The following is a 22,263-nucleotide window of genomic DNA, read 5'->3' as shown; positions in this document are numbered from 1 at the left end:
AGAAAATGTAAAAGACAATTCACAAAAGGGAAGAAAACATTTTCAAGTCATATATCCAATAGATGATTATGTCTAGAATATATAAAGAACCCTTACAATTCAATAAGAAAAAGACAACTCAATTTAAAAATTGGGAAAAGATTTGAGTAGACATTTTGCTCAAGAAGATATACAAATGGCCAATGAACACATGAAAAGATTATCAGTCTCATTAAATCAACAAGAAAATGTAAATCAATGTCACAATAAGATACTGCTTCACACCTACTGGTGATAATAAAAAAATATGGACAGCAATAAGTACTGGCAAGCATGTGGAAAATTCTGAAGACTGATACACTATGGGGGCGGGGGGTGGACAATACAATAATGTACTTTCTAAGGCAGTCTGTCAGTTCTTCAAATGCTCAAACATACAGTTACCATATGACTCAGCACTTCCATTCCTAGATATATAACCCAAGAAAAATGAAAATATATGTACACACAGAAACTTGCACACAAATGTTGAGGCACTATTATTCATAATAGCCAAAAGGTGGAAACAACTCAAATATTCATTAACTGATGAATGCATAAACACAACACAGCATACCCCTGCAGTGGAATATAAATAAAATTAAATATTAAATGAAATGGAAAAAGGAATGAAGTACTGATACATGCTACAAGATGAATGAGCCTTGAAAAATTTGTGTAAATATAAGAAGCCGATGACAAAACCAGATATTATATGATCCCATCTGCTTGAAATGTCCAGAATAAGTAAATCTATAGCGACAAAAAATTGATTAGTGGCTGCCTAGGGCCAGGGGGATAAGAAGTAGGGAGTGGAATTTCCTTTGGGGGTAGTGAAAATGTACTAAAATTGACTGCGATCGTGGTTGTGTAACTGTGAATAAAGAGGATTGTACACTATAAATGAGAGAATTGCATGGTATGTGAATTTTATCTCAAGCTGTTCCAAAAAAAAATCCATCCGTCCTCTCAGTGTTCAGATCCCTTTTTCCCAGTATTAAACATTCCATACTTTGTACTTATTGCCCCAGGAGGTCCATTTGTGATGCACAAGTGTGCCTCTATATAGCCGTCCACCTCATGTTCACACTTGCAGTCTTGTGCCTTTGGCCCTCCAGATTCCTGTATAACCACAGTTCTCTTTAACATTCCTCACTAAGGAACATTTTCTTGTCCAGAATTTGATCATCTTTTCCAAGATAACTACTTGATATTTTAATCCTAGATAACAAGTCTGTTTCTAATAAAGCCAGGACGAAAAGGTTAAAGAGATCAAACTTTTATCTGCAGATCTTTTGCTCCAAGCAGACAGATGTCCCAGCTGCAGGTGGCAAATATGTTGCATGAAGAACATACAACATTTTTCTGTTTCCCTACTTTCAAATACTAACAGTTCTTATATCCAATAATAGACTCTATTTATGAGAATTAAAAACTAAACTGCTGGAGTGGAAGATATGTAAGTAGTCAGTAAGAAAACAGAAAATTAACCTCCCAGCCTATGCTTATAATGAACAATTTCCACACTTGCCAATGGTTAACCATTTCTAAATACTGTGCCTGTTCAAAATTATCTGTCTTTACTGAGCTTCCAAACTCAGTTATTGACTGAACTTTGTGCCAGGGGCATCTGCTCTTTAGCAGTAAACCAGATCATTGTGGTGCCATAAAATATCCCCTTGAATACTTAGTGCAGTTGAAGTAATTCAGCCTCCCTTTGTCAGGCAGAAAAGAAGAATCAAATTAAAACAAAAAACTAAGAAAATAGAATAGGGATTTTGGCTTTTGTTATCTTTTTTTTTTCCTCTCATTTCTCTTAAACATCTCCTTGTTTCACCCCCAAAAATATAACTTCCCTGGAAAAATAATAGAGTGATTTTTCTTTAAAATGAAAAAAAAGGAGACTAGAAACAAATATGCCATCTGTTAACAATGGATATTCTGGATACTGAGAATATGCATACATTTTAATTTTCTTCATTTTAGTTTTCTGTATTTTTAATTGTTCAAAAAAACTTTTTCAATAAACAAAAATTGTAAACATATCCCATGTCTTTCAAAGCTTTGTCATACAACCCCAGTCAAGAAACTACTAATATTTCAATATAATATCCTGGCAGGCTCAGTTCAGTTTACTCATTCAGTCATGTCCCACTCTTTGCAACCCCATGGACAGCAGCAAGCCAGGCCTCCCTGTCCATCACCAACTCCAGGAGCTTGCTCAAACTCATGTCCTTCTAATCGGTGATGCCATCCAACCATCTCATCTGCTGTCATCCCCTTCTCCTCTTTCCCAGCAACAGGGTCTTTTTCAGTGAGTCAGTTCTTCGCATCAGCTGGCCAAAGGATTGGAGTTTCAGCTTCAGCGTCAGTCCTTCAATGAATATTCAGGACTGATTTCCTTTAGGATGGACTGATTGGATCTCCTCACAGCCCAAGGGGCTCTCAAGAATCTTCTCCAACACCACAGTTCAAAAGCATCAATTCTTTGGCGCTCAGCTTTCTTTATGGTCCAACTCTCACATCCATACAGGACTAATGGAAAAATCATAGCTTTGACTAAATGGGCCTTTGTTGGCAAAATAATATCTCTGCTTTTTAATATGTTGTCTAGGTTGGTCATAGCTTTTCTTCCAAGGAGCAAGGGTCTTTTAATTTCATGGCTACAGTCACCATCTGCAGTGATTTTGGAGTCCAAGAAAATAAAATCTGTCACTGTCTCATTTCCCCATCTATTTGCCATGAAGTGATGGGACTTTGGCCACCTCATGCGAAGAGTTGACTCGTTGGAAAAGACCCTGATGCTGGGAGGGATTGGGGGCAGGAGGAGAAGGGGATGACAGAGGATGAGATGGCTGGATGGCATCACCGACTCAATGGACATGAGTTTGGGTGAACTCCGGAAGTTGGTGATGGACAGGAAGGCCTGGCATGCTGTGATTCATGGGGTCGCAAAGTTGGACATGACTGAGCAACTAAACTGAACTGAACTGATGGGAGTGGATGTCATGATCTTAGTTTTTTGAATGTTTAGTTTTAAGTCAACTTTTTCACTCTCCTCTTTCATTTTCATCAAGAGGCTCTTTAGTTCCTCTTCACTTTCTGCCATAAGGGTGGTGTCATCTGCCTATCTGAGGTCACTGATATTTCTCCCAGCAATCTTGATCCCAGCTTGTGCTTCATCCAGCTCAGCGTTTCTCATGTTGTACTCTGCATATAAGTTAAATAAGCAGTGTGACGGTATACAGCCTTGACATACTCCTTTCCCAATTTGGAATCAGTCTGTTGTTCCATGTCCGGTTCTAACTGTTGCTTCTTGGCTTGCATACAGATTTCTCAAGAGGCAGGTAAGGTGGTCTGGTATTCCTGTCTTTTGAAGAATTTTCCAGTTTGTTGTGATCTACACAGTCAAAGGCTTTGGCGTAATCAATAAAGCAGAAGTATTCTGCTTTTTCTAGAATTCTCTTGCTTTTTCTATGATCCTACAGATGTGGGCAGTTTGATTTCTGGTTCCTCTGCCTTTTCTAAATCAAGCTTGAACATCTGGAAGTTCATGGTTCATGCATTGCTGAAACCTGGCTTAGAGAATTTTGAGCATTATTTTGCTAGCATGTGGGATGGGTGCAATTGTGCAGTAGTTTGAGCATTCTTTGGCATTGCTTTTCTTTGGGTGGAATGAAAACTGACCTTTTCGAGTCCTGTGGCCACTGCTGAGTTTTCCAAATTTGCTGGCATATTGAGTGCAGCACTTTCACAGCATCATCTTTTAGGATTTGAAATAGCTCAACGGAATTCCATCACCTCCACTAGCTTTGTTCATAGTGATGCTTCCTAAGGCCCACTTGACTTCTCTTTCCGGGATGTCTGGCTCTAGGTAAGTGGTCACACCATCGTGATTATCGGGGTCCCAAATAAAGAAGAATATGGTAATTTTTCTTCAGAAATCCTTTTGCTACTTTTCAGTAGTCTCTCCTCAACCTACCATCACAGATCTGCTCTCCACTGAAGAATCTATACTCTTCCACATGAGACTCAGAAGTCACCCCTTTGAGATATATTGACATTTTTAAAAATTTTTATTTTGAGATAAATATAGATTCAAAGGAAGTTATGAAGAAATACACAAGCAGGACCTGTATACCCTTCACCTAACCTTCCCACATATTAACGTCTTATATAACTGTTGTGCTATAATGTAATATCAAAATCAGGAAACTGATGGTACAAACCATAGAGCTTGTTCAGATTTCTCCATACATTGGTGTGTGTATGTTAATCTATGCAATTTTATCACATATGTAGCTTAATGTAACTACCACCACAGTCAAGATACACAACTGTCCCATCACCACAAGACCCCCTTCTTAGCCACATTCACCCCCCTCTCCTCACTCTAACACTGCCAACTCTGGCAACCACTCTATTTCCATTTCTTTTTTTTTTTTTTTTTTTAATGGCATAATCTCCTTGAGGGTTATGCAAGTTTTTGTGTATATGAGTAGTTCTTTTCTTTTCATTGCTGAGTAGTATTCCATAGTATAGATGTACCACAGTTTGTTTAATCATTCACCCACTGAAGGACATTTCTGTAGTTTTCAGTTTGGGGTTATTAATAAATCTTCAGTGAGCATTCCTGCCCAAGTTTCTGAGTGAACATAGTTTTCATTTCTCTGAAACACATGCCCAAGAGTACAAACAGTGTGTTGTATGGTAATTGCATGTTTTATTTTTAAGAAACTGCCAAACTTCTTCAAGAGTGGTTGTATAATTATAATTCCCACCAGCAATGTATGAGTGATCCAATATCCCCACAATCTTGCCAGCATTTGGTGTTATCACTATATTTTATTTATCACTATTTTTGTTTAATTTTAACCATTCTGATAAGTATATAGTGACATCTCAAGTTTTTAATTTGCATTTCTAATGCCTAATGATGTTGAACCTTTTTTCATGTGCTTGACATCTGTATATCCTTTCCAGAAACGTCCATTAATGTTTTTCCCACTTTTTAAATAGGTTGTCTGGTTTTTTATGTTGAGTTTTGAGAGTTCTTTATATGTTCTAAATATAAGTCAGTTTCAGATATATGACTTGCACATATTTTCTCCCAGTCTGTAATTTGTCTTTTTCATTCCTAAGAGTGTTTCACAAAGCAAAAATTTTATTATTGAAAAGGTCCAATTTATCGATTTTCCCTTCATGGATTATGCTTTTGATGTCAAGTCTGGGAACTCTTTGCCTAGTTTGAGATCACAAAGATCTCTTCTTATTTTCTTCTAGAAGTTTTACAGTTTTATGTTTCACGTTTAAATCCAATCCATTTGGAGTTAACTTTTGTATAAGGTGTAAGATTTAGCTCAATATCCATTTTTTTTGCATATGGATATCCAACTGAACCAGCACCTTTTATTGAAAGGCTATCCCACCTCCATTATATCATTTTGGTTCCTTTTGTCAATAATTTTAATTGGGCATATTTGTGTGAATTCATTTCCAGTTTCTCCACTCAGTTCCATTGATCTGTTTTTCTATCCCTCTGCAAATACCACACTGTTCCAATTTAGTTATGTAATAATTCTTAATATCAAGAAGAATAATTTCTCCCACTTTATTACTCTTCCTCAAATTGTTTCTGGCCATTAAAGAGCTTTTCCCTTTGTATATGAATTTTAGCACAAACATATAGTCTACAAAAAGACGTTGCTAAGATTTTGGTAAGAGTTACATTAAACTATAAATCAATATGTCTTCCCTGGTGGCTCAGATAGTAAAGCATCTGCCTGCAATGCAGGAGACCCGGGTTCGATCCCTGGGTTGGGAAGATACCCTGGAGAAGGAAATGGCTATCCACTCCAATACTCTTGCCTGGAAAATTCCATGGACTGAGGAGCCTGGTAGGCTACAGTCCATGGGGTCGCAAAGAGTTGGACATGACTGAGTGACTTCACTTTCACTTTCATAAATCAATATAGAAAGAATTGATAGCTTTTTTGTGTTGAATCTTCTGAACTACAATATGTCTCTGCAAGTATTTTGATCTTATAGCAACATTTTGTAATTTTCAACATACAAATTCTGCATGTTTTGTTAAATTTATACCTAAGCACTTCATTTCTTGCAGCAGTTGTGCATAGTGCTGTATTTTCTTCATTGCCAGTACAAAGAAATGCAACTGATTTTGTGTGTTGATTTTATAAAGCTCAGTTTTTAAAGGTTTTTTATAGATTCCTTGGGATCATGTTGTCTTCAGACAGTCTTATTTCTTCTTTTCCAATCTGTCTTCCTTTTATTTCTTGTTCTTATCTTATCACAGAGGCTAGAACTTCCAGAACTACATTGAACAGGAGTAGTGAGGGTAAATATCCTTGCCTTGTTTCCAGTTTTAGAGGGAAAGTACTCAGTCTTTCACCACTAAGTTAGCTGTAGGATTTTTATGAGTTTTAGGAAGTTCCTATCTATTCCTAATATGCTTAGAGTTTTTATTAGGAACAGGTATTAAATTTTGTCTAATGTTTATTCTTCCTCAATTGATAGGATGTTGAGCTAGTGGATTACATTGATTCATTTTCAAATATTCAATTATTCTTGCATACCTATAATAAATATTACTTGGTAATGGTCTGTTATTCTTTTTACACAGTGTCAGATTTTATTTGATAATTTTTGTATATAAGTTCTTAAGATATTTTGCATATAATTTTCTTTTCTTTGTGCTCTCTTTGCCTGAGTTTGGAACCAGGGTAATATTCACATTATAAAATGAACTGGAAAGTATTCCTTCTTCTTCTAATTTCTGCAGAAATTGTATAAAATTGGTGTTAATACTTCTTTGAATGATTGACAAAATCCTCTCAGTAAAATCATCTCAGCCTGGAGATTTCTTTTTCAGTGGCTATGTAATTACAAATTCAACTTTAAATTAATTACAGGACTACTTAGACTATCCGTTTAATCTTGGCTGAGTTTTGGTAGCTTGTGTTTTTGAGAAATTGGTCAATTTCTTCTGAGTTTGAAATGTCTGAGCATAAACTTGTTTGTAATAATGCCCTATTATCCTTTCAATAACTATAGGATCTGTTGTGATACCCTCTGTTTCATGCTTGTTACTCAGGATTTGTGTATTTTCTTTTTTATCTGTGTTCTTGCTAGAGATTTATCAATTTTATTAATTTCTTTTCAATGACTAACTTTTGTTTCATTCATATTTTTCTATTTTTAATTTTATTTATTTCAGTTCAGTTCAGTTCAGTTCAGTTACTCAGTCGTGTCCGACTCTTTGCGACCCCATGAACTGCAGCACGCCAGGCCTCCCTGTCCATCACCAACTCCCGGAGTTCACCCAGACTCATGTCCATCGAGTCAGTGATGCCATCCAGCCATCTCATCCTCTGTTGTCCCCTTCTCCTCCTGCCCCCAGTCCCTCCCAGCATCACAGTCTTTTCCAATGAGTCAACTCTTCACATGAGGTGGCCAAAGTACTGGAGTTTCAGCTTCAGCATCATTCCTTCCAAAGAAATCCCAGGGCTGATCTCCTTTAGAATGGACTGGTTGAATCTCCTTGCAGTCCAAGGGACTCTCAAGAATCTTCTCCAACACTACAGTTCAAAAGCATCAATTCTTCAGCACTCAGCCTTCTTCACAGTCCAACTCTCACATCCATACATGACCACAGGAAAAACTATAGCCTTGACTAGACAGACCTTTGTTGGCAAAGTAATGTCTCTGCTTTTGAATATGCTAGCTAGGTTGGTCATAACTTTCCTTCCAAGGAGTAAGTGTCTTTTAATTTCATGGCTGCAGTCACCATCTGCAGTGATTTTGGAGCCCAAAAAAATAAAGTCTGAAACTGTTTCCACTGTTTCCCCATCTATTTCCCATGAAGTGATGGGGCAGGATGCCATGATCTTCGTTTTCTGAATGTTGAGCTTTAAGCCAATTTTTTCACTCTCCACTTTCACTTTCATCAAGAGGCTTTTTAGTTCCTCTTCACTTTCTGCCATAAGGATGGTGTCATCTACATATCTGAGGTTATTGATATTTCTCCCGGCAATCTTGATTCCAGCTTGTGCTTCTTCCAGCCCAGCGTTTCTCATGATGTACTCTGCATATAAGTTAAATAAGCAGGGTGACAATATACAGCCTTGACGTACTCCTTATGCCCTTTATTTCTTCATTTCTCTGCTTGCTTTGGGTCTTCTTTTTCTAGTTTCTTGAGGTAGAAACTTTGATTATTGATTTGAGATCTTTCTTCTCTTCTAAAATAAGCATCTAGTGGTTAAATTTCCCTTGTAGCACCACACCCCAAATTGTTGGTATGTTGTGTTTTCACTTTTATTCAATTCTACACATTTTTAAAATTTCTTTTGAAGTTTCCTCTTTGACCCATGAGTTGTTTAGAACTGTGTTGTTTAACTTCCAAGTATTTGGAACTTTTTCTGTTGCATTGGTTTCAAGTTTGATTCTATTATGGTTTAATAATATAAATAATTTCAATTCTTTTAAATTTTGTAGCTTGATTTATGATTCAAGATATGGTCTATCTTCTCACATATAGAGATCAAAGTAGAGGTCACTAGTGGGGAGAGGAGGGAGGGGCAACACAGGGATAGGGAAGTGGAAGATACAAATACTGAGTGTAAGATAGGCTCAAGGATGTATTGTCTAACACAGGGAATATATTCAATATTTTGTAATAACTGTAAATGGAAAGTATCCTTTAAAAATCACATTAAAATGTTTTTTAATTCTTTTAAAAGAAAGGGAAAAAAAGATATGGTCCATCTTGGCAAGTGTTCCATGAGTGCTTGAAAAGAATGTATATTCCACTATTGTTAGGTGACATATTCTATAAATGTCAATTAGATCCTACTGTTTGATGGTTTGTTCAGGTCTTCTGTAGCCTCTCTGATCTCTGTCTGCTAGTTCTATCAATTGCTGAGAGTGAGATGCTAAAGTCTTCCATTATTGAATATTTCTCTCCATCCTAGTCCCACCATCCACTTCTCTTTCTGGAACTTAATCCCTTGGGTGGCTCAGGCAGAGTAGTCACTCCTTTGAAGATTTCTGGCATTTTAATCCAAACCCCTGAACACTGGTGAAATGTGATTAAACCCAAACCTGGAACTTGCTGGAGGTAGATGCCAGAAGAGATGCTGCTACATAACAAGGCTGAGCCAGGAGGCAGCAGATGAGTCAGTTGAGGCAAAGCGAAGTTAGAGCCAACCAGAAAGCTGTTGAGTTGTGACCAGCCAAATCAAGTAAGTTATTAGCCAAGGTCTTAACCAATAACCAAAGTCAGGAACCAGTCAAGAAGCTCAAGAAGTATCAGGACACAGGAACCTGAGGGGGACTGGTGGGGTCCCATTTCATTTCATCTGAGCCTTGATGGCCTAGGACTACTCTGGAAGAGTCAAGGAACCCCTTTCTGCATGTACTTTTGGTTTTTAAGGTATCCATAGCTTCTAAAGCAATCCAAAGGGATGAATTGCTACTCAGATCATTTCCAGCATTAGCAACAGAATGATGGGGAAGGTGCATATTGAGGTTTATTTCCTGGATATCCTAAAATCATATTCCATGAGTCTTACTAGATCTGTAGGGCTTCCCTGATAGCTCAGCTGGTAAAGAATCTGCCTGCAATGCAGGAGACCTGGATTCAATCCCTGGGTTGGGAAGAGCCCCTGGAGAAGGAAAAGGCCACCCACTCCAGTATTCTGGCCTGAAGAATTCCATGGACTCTATAGTCCATGGGGTCACAAAGAGTCAGACACAACTGTGTGACTTTCACTTTATTGGATCTGTATATCTCATTACATCATTCTGGTCAGGGACCAGAAATAGGACAGAAATGCCTATTAAAGAAACATTAGGCAAGCTAACATCAAGGAAAGAGTGAGAAAAAAGGAGAGTCTTTAGGAAAAAAGATAAAACCTTTCACAATTTCAACTGGTGACCAGAATACCTAATAACCACCAACTACTTATCTCAGACTTCAAAGAGGCAGAAGACTGGCATTTCCTACAATTTACCACCTTAACCATTTTTTTTTTTAATTTACTTAGCTATTTTTGGCTCTGCTGATTGGGTCTTCGTTGGTTCATGAGCCTTTCTCTAGTTGCGGCAAACCAGAGCTATTCTCTAGTTGCTGTGCACAGGCTGCTCATTGCGTGACTTCTCTTGTTGTAGAGCACAGGCTCTAGAGTGCTCAGGCTTCGGTAGTTGTGGCACGTGAGCTCAGTTGCAGCTCCCAGGCTCTAGAGCACAGGCTCAGTAGCTGTGGTACACAGATTTAATTGCTCCACAGCATGTGGGATCTTCCTAGGCCAGGGATTGAACCCATGTCTCCTGCATTGGGAGGCAGATTCTTCATCACTGAGCCACTAGGGAAACCCCAACCATTTTTAAGTGTACAGTTCAGTGGCATAAGTACATTTACATTGTTTTGCAGCCATCACTATTATCCATCTCTGGAACTTTATCATCTTCCATACTGAAACTCTGTACCCATTCAACGGGTTTCCCTTGCGGCTCAGCTGGTAAAGAATTCGCCTGCAATGCAGGAGACCTGGGTTTGATCCCTGGGTAGGAAAGATCCGCTGGAGAAGGGAAAAGCTACCAATTCCAGTATTCTGGCCTGGAGAATTCCATGGACTATATATAGTCCATGGGATAGCAAAGAGTCAGACGCGACTTAGCAACTTTCATTTCACCCATTCAACAATAACTCCCTGGTTTCCCCTCCCCTAAGCTTCTAGCAACCACAATTCTACTTTCTTAGAAGATTCCCACTCTGATAGACTTTCATATTTAACCTACCAATATTCTGTTATTTGCTTGGCAATAATTGATAATGCTAACAATATTCTTAACCACACTGGCAAACTGCTAGCAACTCTTATCCTTTGACCAACATTCCAACCTATATGACAAGAAACCCAGTTCAAGATCCTGCTGTTTTCCTGCAAGTCTGGGGAGGGATTTGTCCTTAAATGCACACTCTGCCTGCAATCTGGCCTGAAGCAGGACACTCCAAGTAAAGTAACAGCGTCCTGGAAAGAGCTGGAGGCAGAGGCCCTGGGGAGCTGCTCAGTCATGGGAAACAACAGCCTACCACACCTCACAGCCACTCCGAAGTCAGGCTCTTCTTGGCCTTCCCAAGGCACCACCCCTGGCTCCACTCCAGGCAAGCAGAGGATTCCTGACCTTACCACATTTTGCTCTCTGAGGCCTCAGAATTCCCCCTTTAAAAGGCTTATGGATGGATGTGCTGCCGCAAAGAAGACCCGGGGCACCTTTACAACCCATCACATACCACACATGTCCAAGAAAACATGAAACAGAATGCCCCCACATGAGATGACTGATTTATCACGTATATTTTAAATAAGGCACAAAATCTACACTAAAATAAAGTGGAACCATGGCATTTGCAGAAAAAGCACCAATCCCACCGTCAGTGACAGTCTAAGCACACGGAGCCTGAGCACGGCCTCATCACACCAAGACTCTCTGTAGCGAAAACGTGCTGCTACAATTCAGGACTGGGCCCCCACAATAAAACCGGGACTGTAATTACTATAATGACCTCCCACTGCTATTGTGTCTTTAATTAAGTCTTTATCAGTAGGCATTTGCCACTTAAACCTAACTCACAGTAACTACGGCAGCGTATCATCTACATTTTCACAAAGAATTACTGAATCATATTTCTGTCACAGAGATGAAAGGGAATATTTTCGTTCAAGTGCCATTTGCAGACAACTACATAAAGAAGAATCAAGCTGTCCTTTAGCAGCCCTTCCTGACAAGTGAAACTCAGCGGAGAGATGCCGAGGGGTTTTGTGTATGTGTGCTTTGGCTTCCCCAGTTTATTTTTAGCGCAACTCCATTCCCTGTCTACATAAACTACAGGGGGGAAAATGACACCAAATTAACAACACACTTGATTACGTAAACTGTCTTGAGGTGGAAAGAGCTGAGACGCTCACAGGAGGCCCAGAGATGCTGAGTGAGTTGTCCCAAGTCACACAGCGTGTGACTGACCAAGGCAGGTCCACAGCGCAAACCTCCCAGCTAGATGCTCTTCCCAGTGGCCATGAGACCACCCGCGGAGCTGGAAAAACCTGTTTTACCCAGCAAAGCGCACTAGAAGTACCCTGGGCCTAAAGAGACAGCATTCCAGATTCAAGTTTCCAGTCATAATCACTTCCTTACGTCAGCACTAGAGCGAGTGCTCAGATGGCTTTTTGGCAGAGCCCACCCCAGTGGGCCCAAGAACCTCGTCAGAAAAAGCTGCTCTAGTTCAAGGCCTTGCCATGGGTTTTAGCCAGGGCCTCAACCTGCAGAGCCTGCCTCTCAGTGAAAGAAACCTGAGCAGACAAGTTGGTCCTCACTCCTCTGAGAGTACTTGGTTCACTGGGGACCCAGGAGAGCCCCCCAGCCCACCCCACTACCTCACCCCAATCACCAATAAGTCTGACTGCTCTGGCCTCTGTACCAAGGAGCCTGGCTGTGGTGGTATTATTGTTTGTGCTTTTGCCCATCACAGAAAAACCTTTTGGCTTTAAAAATCTCTCCTCCAAAGAGCATAAATCCTTCCAGAATTGGGGAACTGTGTTCACATCATGGAGGTGGGTGCTGAGGGAACAGCAGAGCCCCAACCCCTGAACAAAAGGAAGGATAGGAGGATTCCAGGGGAGCGAGGCTGGAAGGTCCCTGGGATCTGAGGGCCCCACTGTGGCAAGAGCCCCAGGGTACACAGTGGCTCCACAGTGCTGCAGTGGGTACCAGAGGTGCTGGTGACAGTCTGCTTCTTTATCCGAGGGATTCTGACCAGTTGGGAGAGGCAAGGTGGCCACCAATTGCTACGTTTTCCAGTGTCATCTTTGGCCACAATAGCTCCTCCGTCTCCTTTTGGTTCTAATTTCATTCTAATTACATTCAAACAGAAAGCCTTTAGCTGGATACGGAAGAACTGAACACGAGAGCAATCATACAGTGAGGGTGGAATTCAGTGGGGGATGGATTCCATTCAATTTTCTTCCACATATTTGCACCCACTGGGGAGCATCTCACATTTTCTCACCTTGGCAGGGAAGCCTGCTGCAAAGGCACGACCCAGCTTAGGGGTGGCCCCTGCTGCTGGCTTGCTTCTGCTTACATACTGCCCCCAGGGAGGGAGCCAGGCCCACAGAATCAGCAGAGTCCCCCTTCAGAGAAGAAGTCCAAATTGTGGCCAGGGGCCTGCAGGCACCTCTTTGTTTTGCTTGTCCTGTCTGGGCTCACCACTGACCGGGGACAGCTCCATTGGAGGGGCAGTCCAGGATGCCACACGCAGTTAAGGGTGCTTCTTGGCCGGTGCCGCAGGGCTCTGAGCATGGTGGGTCTATGTGGGTGACGATCACTGCCGCTGCCGTCGGCCCACACCCAGCCTCCTCATCCCTGTCTGCTCTCTCACAGGAAGCTTAGGCCGATGATTGTTCCACTAATGCTCTCAGCTGCTACTTTTTTATCTGACAAAGGACTCAGCCAAGTGATGAAAGACATAAGCCAAAATCTACTCTATGCCTCATCATACAAATACTTGACTTTCCTGGGGCCAAGACGCCTTCTAGGGATGGACATGTTTCTGGGTTCTTTACCACTCCCTCCTGTAGATGTTAGGATGTTTCTCTGGGTAAATGCCAAGAGCCTCCCTGAAGGGTGAAAGAAATGTCAGAAGCACAGCTTCTATCAGATAACCTGAAATTATCATCTGCCTAAAGAATACATTCACTAGAAAGAATCTCTCTAAGGCATTATTTTCATCAAACATGGTCCCCAAACAGGAAGCTGAGCCCAAAGCACTTCATAAATATTTGCTGAATATAAATGAATGATGCATGCATAAATGAATAAATGAATTTTTCTCTAGAGAGATACCCAAGCTCCTTCTCTATTCCTCTACCTCTTCTTTTGCCAAGCATCGTGTTATTGATGACTTGCATTAAGCCGTGTACTACTTTCCATGTGGAAGGTGAAGATACAAATGGAGAAGATGAGAGAAATAAAATTTGTTACCATGGAGGAAAAATAAGGATAGGAAAAATGAGATAAAACTAGGGGTAAGGTTAGTTTAGAATACCTGTCCTCAAACTTATCTGTGCATTAGAGCCCCCTGAGGAGCTTTAAAAAGTTCTGATGCCAGAGTCCCACTCCCAGAGATCCTGATTTAATTAGTATAGGATGTGACCTGGCCATCAGGATTTTTTTTTTAAGTAACCCAGGTAATTCTATACAGCCAAGTTTAAGAAACTCCAATTTACGATACAACTGCCCTAATGGTCTGCATACTAGCAAGAGGAGACTAACAAATTGGACTCTGAGCCTCCTAGCAGCCAAGGTGAAAAGAGGAAAACACCATCCATTGCATTATCCGGTGTCCTTAGAAGAAAATCAAACTGCTTGTTTAGAAGTACAATTAATCCTGAGACCAGAAAGATTTGTCTTCATGAAAAGACATGGAATGAAGCAATAACATCTCAATAGTTTATCAACGGTACTCAATCAGTAAATATTTATTGACCACCTACTAGGAGACCAAGTCTGTTCCAGATATCTAGAGACAAAAGGATTGCCAGATTTGAAAGTTTCTGTTTAATGACAATTAACAGCTATTACTATTGAGTGCTGTTCTGTGCTAAGCATTTTACAACCATTGCCTCATTTAATCCTCACAACCACCGGAGGAGGAGGTGGGCATTTCACACCTGATTGAAATTAAGGATCTGCGAGGACAATCAACTGGCCTAACATGGTCTATCCAGTAAGTGCCTCAAGCACTGCTAAAATTACAGATGCATTTATCTTTTGCCCCAACAAAGGTAATACCAGCATACATAGGACATATACAGCAGGCAGTTCCTCGTGGCATCATTTCTCACAGCAATAGCCTAGAAACAATGCAATAGTGTGCCAGTTGCATAAAGTACGGTCTGTCTGTGCAGTGGAATACTGGCAGCTGTAAAAATGAGGAGGATCATTCTGTACATTTAGTACATTCTGATACTGAAAATGAGAAAAACAAGAGTCAAGATGGTAGATATAGTAATGTTCTTTGGGGATAAGAAAGGAAGGGAAATAATAATATATATTCAAATTTGCCTGTATTTTCATTAAAAACACCAGAAGGAACAATAAGAATCTAATAACAAAGGTTACCTATAAGTGTCAGAGAAGAGGCAAGCAAAGTGAGCAGGGGCAGAAGAGAAGACACTACGCACATACATTTTTATATTTTTTATGTGTTCACATTTGTAAAAGTGTTACACATTCAAGAGGACAAAATAACACACACAAAAAATAATATAATGAAAGATAACATAAAGAAGAAAATAATGAAAAAGAGAACTGAAGTGTGAGTGCTGAAGTTCCTGAATTTCAACCCAAGTCTACTTACTCTCAAGGCCATACTCTTGACACTGTGATGCCAAGCAACTTACCTGCTGTGAGCAGCCAGCAGGGCTGACCCCTGCTGGCAGAGATGCTGCTCCTGCTCTCAGATCTCTCTCCCTTATAGAGGTTCAGCATCTGAACCTTCCCAAGCATCAGTCTGTCCAGGCTTTTTAAAAATCTCCGCTAAAACAGAGAATCAGATAATAGTAGGAGTTAAAGTAGGAGACTGTCTTTGAAGAGGTAAGCCCCAACAAAGATAAGCTGAGTGCGTTTAAATTTATGGCCCTCGGTAATCCAAACCTTTAGAGTTCATTTGTTTAGGGTAAGTCGTGTGCTATAAGCCGTCCTGGTAACAAATAACAATATGTTCCAAACCCATTGTTCCTGTTGGCCTGAATTATGGCCATGCTTTGGCCTAAATGAAGGGCTGCTTCTGCCAACAGAGAAAGAATGCTGTTCTACATGGAAGAGAACATTCAAACAAAATCTAGAATTTTACAGACTATCTCCACTGATTTGGAATGGAAAGTCTTTTAGGGAAAAAAAAAAGAGAGAGAAGGCGAAGAAGAAGAAAGAGGAGGAGAAGAAGAGGAAGAGGGAGATGAGGAGAAGAAAAAAGAGGAGGAAGAAGATGAGCAGAAGGAGGAGGAAGAAGAGGAGGTAATTTTTTACCTTCAATATATTTTTTCAAGTTTGAAATCATCCCACAGCTGCCTGAGAAAATAGAAGAGTCATTTTCAACATCTTAGGTACAAATGGTAGAGATGTCCCAGACAGTACAGCAGATCTGAAGATGTGTAAATTCCCTGATTGCCCACATGCTGTAGATGTTCAGGACATGATGGGTGGCCTTGAAAGATGCTCTTCCCAAGGTAATGCTCCCTGCCTTATAGTGGATCTTGCCCTAGCTTAAATGTTCTCCCTTTTTTTTCTTGGAGGGTAGGAGAGATGAATCAATCAATATCCCCTTTTCTCCTGAACCCAGATCCACCACATTTACTTTGCTTCCAAGAAACTGAAGCCTTCTACCTGAGATTTGTAGGCTCTTTACATCTGAATGGAGAAAAAGAATTATTTCAGGTAGAATTCATGAGCACAGATTGACCATACATTGGATTTTAAATTCAAGTATGTAAAACCAAGGTCTGTTTGCATCAGGATTATGGAATGAGAGACTATTGTAGTTAGCATTCTCTGAATCTCCCCTTTCTGGACCATTTCCCCTCTTTTTGTTAATCTGATAATACCTACTTCCATCCAGTTACAACATGGGTACCTATTATGTGCTGCTTCCATGGTGTTAGAAATATTATGGGGGCTGGAGAAGGAGAGAAAACTCCTCAAGAGGTCATTCCAACAAATATGGTGAGTCCTACACCAGAGGTGTTCAGAATATACGAGGAGAGCTCAGATTCTGGGGGGATCAGAGAGGCTTCCTGGAGGAGGTGATATCTGAGCCTATGTATGGAGGTTGCAGAGGAAGAACAAAGCATTAGATTCAAGTTTAAGCCTCTGTACTTCAAAATGTCACCTGTACCAGGTGGCTTTAGACCATTTCCAGTCCTCATCAATTTACCTGTCCTGTAGGTTTCCTGTTCTGCCATTTTTTCAGAACCTAGATCTCTGCTAAGATGTGTATTCACATGATCGAGGTAGAGTATTTCCAACTATTGGAAGCTACTCTTCTACCACCTCCAAATAGCACTTAGATATATTTTTAAAAGACCTTAATTCCCTATCCTACCCAGGCTGAAGGTCCTTTTGCCTAGAGGAACTTTCTAGCACACCTCCATTACCATCCTATAGATTGTATCCTGTATATCACATACTATGGTGGAATACATTTAAAGAGACTGAAACCATTAACTATCCCCTTTTAAACAGGACTCTATGAAAGTAAATCCTGTGATGTTTGTCCCTCCCCTCACCCGCCACCCCTAATTACAAAGCTTCCCTCACACACAGATCTCCCTTTTGACCTCAATAATAAATCCATGCCTGGACCAGGATCAAAGCACCATACAGGAGAGGCAGAGTCTAATCCGGGAACTTCTGCTCCACAGCCTTTTGGTCACAAACCTACAGTAGCCCCCATCAATTCAGTTCAGTCACGCAGTTCAGTTCAGTCGCTCAGTTGTGTCCAACTCTTTGCTACTGCATGGACTGCAGCACACCAGGCTTCCCTGTCCATCACCAACTCCTGGAGCTTGCTTAAACTGATGTCCATTGAGTCGGTGATGCCATCCAACCATCTCATCCTCTGTCATCCCCTTCTCCTCCTGCCTTCAATCTTTCCCAGGAACAGGGTCATTTCCAATGAGTAGTTCTCATCAGGTGGCCAAAGTATTGGAGCTTCAGCTTCAGCATCAGTCCTTCGAATGAATATTCAGGACTGATTTCCTCTAGGGTTGACTGGTTTGATCTCATTTCAGCCCAAGGGACTCTCAAGCCCCCATCAGCATGTAACAGCAAAAACTGATGTATCCTCGCTGCCCAGATCACATTGGGGGGTGTGTTAAACATTTTGCCTGCATCAGACCATTTCAGTCTCACAACAAGCCTATGAGGCAGGTCCTGTCATTAGCTTTCTCCGTGGAACAGAGCAGTGTGGTGATTTGTTCAAGGGCACAACTAGCTGCAAGTGGATATGAGAATCAAACCCCGGGAAACTCACTTTCTGGCACATACATCAGATACATCTCAGCCACTCGTAGTGAGAAGTGGAGACTTCAGGGCCCCAGACCTGGGTTTGAATCTCTGCTTCACCACTTATTTAGTTGGTTAACACTAGGCAATTTAGTCCCTCCAAGCCTCAATTTTCTCATCTGCAAAATGGGACCAGTAACCGAATCTACTTCATAGGGTTGTGGGGAGTAAATGATGCTGTCCTAGATATAGAGCATTTGTCATGGGGCCTGGCATTTTGTGGATGTTCAGGAATGTTATCTACAGCTCTAATTACGTATTTACAAGCCTGTGTATCCCCTCCCCCAGGGTCACTGAAGGCAAGGATAGAGATTATTGGCCTTTCTCACCAGGTGTGCATGATAAAGCGTCTACCATGTAGCAGGCACTTGGAAAGTGTTTGTTGAATGGATGGTTGAAAAACTAGTTTTCACTGCTATTTCAAATGATCGAGTAAGAACTTCCTCTATTTTGACACACAATAGCCTCTTCTTGTTAAATTCTATTCCTTGACATCCAGAAATAAATTATGAAGTGTCTAAAGAGGTCATTCTAAAATTCTTAAATTGTCAGAGTTGTACAATTTTTTTCCCTACAGAATATGAAAAGTCAGCCTCCCTTCACTCTCCCAAACCTCCTTTGGCTCTTGCATTTTGGGAAGTCCTCACTTTCACAAGTATAAGATGGAAACTCACAAAATAACAATCCCCAGGTTGGGGAGGGGGTTAGATCTTCCACTTTGTAAAAACATTTCTAGTTTCTTGCAATGCCAATGATCCCTTGAAACTTCATTTCCTCCTAGAGAAATTCAAGAAAAATTTAGCTTGCCTGGTGTGTTTTATGAGGACTTTCCTTTTATAAAGTGAAGTCTGTGCTCCTTGAACTCAGGCAGTTACTTGCTCAGCATCACCCGTCCTTTCACAGCCTACATGTTCCCCTCCTTGAACTGAAGAGCACACGCTTCATGCCCAACATGCCAAGCTCTGCTGTAAGCCAACATCACTTGCCTGACACCAAAATCTTCCCACAACCCCTCCCTATTGCTGGACCCACTGGGCTAACTCTGAACATTCAGCAGACATCCTGAATAGTCAGCATATTCATTTCCTGGAACTGCTGTAACAAGGTACCCAGACTGGGTGCCTTAAAACTACAGAAAGGTGTTCTCTCAAAGTACTGGAGGCTTAAAGTCCAAAGTCAGAGTTGGCAGGACCATATACCTTCTAAGGAAGACTCTTTCCTTGCCTCTTCCATCTTCTGATGGTTGCCAGCAATCCCTGTTGTTGGCACATCGTTCCAAGCTTTGCCTCAGTCTTCACTTAGCCTGATCTCTTGTTTATCTCTGTGTCCAAATTTCCCTCTTCCTATTAAAACTCCAGGCATGTTAGATTTAGGGCTTGGTCAGGAAGCAACAGTTAGAACTGGAAATGGAACCACAGACTGGTTCCAAATAAGAAAAGGAGTACGTTGAAGGCTGATGTTGTCACCCTACTTATTTAACTTCTATGCAGAGTACATCATGAGAAGCACTGGGCTGGATGAAGCACAAGCTGGAATCAAGATTGCCAGGAGAAATATCAATAACCTCAGATATGCAGATGACACCACCCTTATGGCAGAAAGTGAAGAGGAACTAAAAAGCCTCTTGATGAAAGTGAAAGAGGAGAGTGAAAAAGTTGGCTTAAAGCTCAACATTCAGAAAATGAAGATCATGGCATCCAGTCCCATCACTTCATGGCTAATAGATGGGGAAACAGTGGAAACTGTCTCAGACTTTATTGTTTTGGGCTCTAAAATCACTGCAGATGGTGACTGCAGCCATGAAATTAAAAGATGCTTACTCCTTGGAAGGAAAGTTATGACCAACCTAGACAGCATATTAAAAAGCAGAGACATTACTTTGTCAACAAAGGTCCATCTAGTCAAGGCTATGGTTTTTCCAGTAGTCATGTATGGATGTGAGAGTTGGACTATAAAGAAAGCTGAGCACAGAAGAATTGATGCTTTTGAACTGTGGTGTTGGAGAAGACTCTTGAGTGTCCCTTGGACTGCAAGGAGATCCAACCAGTCCATCTTAAAGGAGATCAGTTCTGGGTGTTCATTGGAAGGACTGATGTTGAAGCTGAAGCTCCAATACTTTGGCCACCTGATGCGGAGAGCTGACTCATTTGAAAAGACCCTGATGCTAGGAAAGATTGAGGGCAGGAGGAGAAAGGAACAGCAGAGGATGAGATGGCTGGATGGTGTCACCGACTCGATGGACATGAGTTTGGGTGAACTCTGGGAGTTGGTGATGGACAGGGAGGTCTGGCGTGCTGCGGTTCATGGGGTCACAGAGAGTCGGACACGACTGAGTGCCTAAACTTAACTGAACTAATCCAATATCTGGAGAAGGGAATGGCTACCCACTCCACTATTCTTGCCTGGAAAAATCTCATGGACAGAGGGGCCTGGTGGGCTACAGTCCATGGTGTCACAAAGAGTCAGACACGACTAAGTGACTAACACTTTCACTTTTCACTAACTCAGTATGACCTCAACTTCAGTGTATTTATAATGACCCTATTTCCAGATAAGGTCACATTCACAGATTCTAGGTGGACATGAACTTGGGAGGGGGAGGGGGACACTATTTAACCCAGCACAGGAAGAGATCAGTATGGGTAGAGAGACTGAGCAGCTTCCTATGGGGTATGATCTGAAAAGTTTCAAAATGAAAAGCCTTCTTCCCATCCATCAAAAAAGCATGCTACAGTTCCTATATTCTACCACGAGAAAGCTTCCTTTTGTTCTCAATGCTCTTCTAGTGCCCAATAAAGTAAAAGCAAAACCTATAATATTGCAAATGCTGTCTGGAGCGATGGCATCCATAAATCACTATCATCTCATACCTGAGCGGTCATCAGCTGCTTTTAGCACAATAGCCAGCTGATGCAAGGTTCTATCGGAATGGAGCCTGGGATCTGAAACTAGAAGGGAGCAGGTGGCACATGAGACCTAGGAAATGAGACAGCAAGGACAGACATGGTTTTTGTGCCCACTTGGGGCAAGCTGCCATGTCTCAGGGAGCACAGAGCACCAGAGACCAGCCACCACAAGGGGGCAAGAAGCAAGCAGAGGTCATATGCACACTAGTTCACACTCACTGAGCATCTACTATCTGCCAGATACTATGCGTGATGCTTCTGCGTACACCTCACTCAGACTCCAGGTGAAGACCCTTCCATCTCCCAACTCACAGAGGAGAAAACTGCAACTCCAGAGAGGTAGGTAGCCCAGAAAAGGTTAGGAAATAAACAGTCATGATCAAGTTCAAGCCCAGGTGCTGGCATCTGCCACTTTGCAGAAGACAGAAGAGGCAACAGAATCCATGATCTTGGGACTCACTTCTGCTGGGAGCTGGTCTAGCTTGAAGCCCTCTCACCGCACGCTTGGGTTTGTGCTTCTTAACTTCTGCTTTTAAACTGGCAGCCGTTTTCTACTGCATTTCCAATGTGCCTCTGTGTGTATCTTGGAGAGAGGGAGAAAGAGAATATATGGATCAATATACGCAGACTCTTAAAAGCTTATACTTTATCATTGTAATAATCATAATATATTTTATTTTACAGCCACTCATAACTGAAGCCTCTGGGCACCCTAACAAAAATAGCTAAAAGAAAAAAAAAAGGAAATTATATTAAACAAAGGAAATATGACTATAAAACCCCAATAGCCAGGGAACTAAATGAACAACATAAAACCTCCAAACAACAAAACTACAATGAAACCAAGGGGGGAAAGAAACCTTTTCACGAGCTTTACCCTGAAGGATTCCATGCTGTGAGATCACATCTGTTTAAAGCACCATAATTTATCGATATGACATCAAACCAGGAGCCAGCCATTGTAAACCTTTCCCGCAGAAACTCTCAGAAAACTAACCAGGTGGTCAATGGGGTGCGGGTGGGGGTGTCTGTAGCACATAGCTGGGGCAACAATGGCTTTAAAATTTTATGTTCAAATACATCTATGTGAAGTTCCAGATCTGAGCACTGAGATGCAAAAATTAGTTCATTCCATAGGTAAGCAAAATTTACAAACAGGACTTTTTTTAAACAGCAATTTTTTTTTTCTGAGATAGTT

This window comes from Bos indicus, chromosome 11, assembly GCF_029378745.1.
Source record: "Bos indicus isolate NIAB-ARS_2022 breed Sahiwal x Tharparkar chromosome 11, NIAB-ARS_B.indTharparkar_mat_pri_1.0, whole genome shotgun sequence".
In the NCBI taxonomy this organism is placed as follows: domain Eukaryota; kingdom Metazoa; phylum Chordata; class Mammalia; order Artiodactyla; family Bovidae; genus Bos; species Bos indicus.
Note: the sequence above shows the minus strand (reverse complement) of the source record.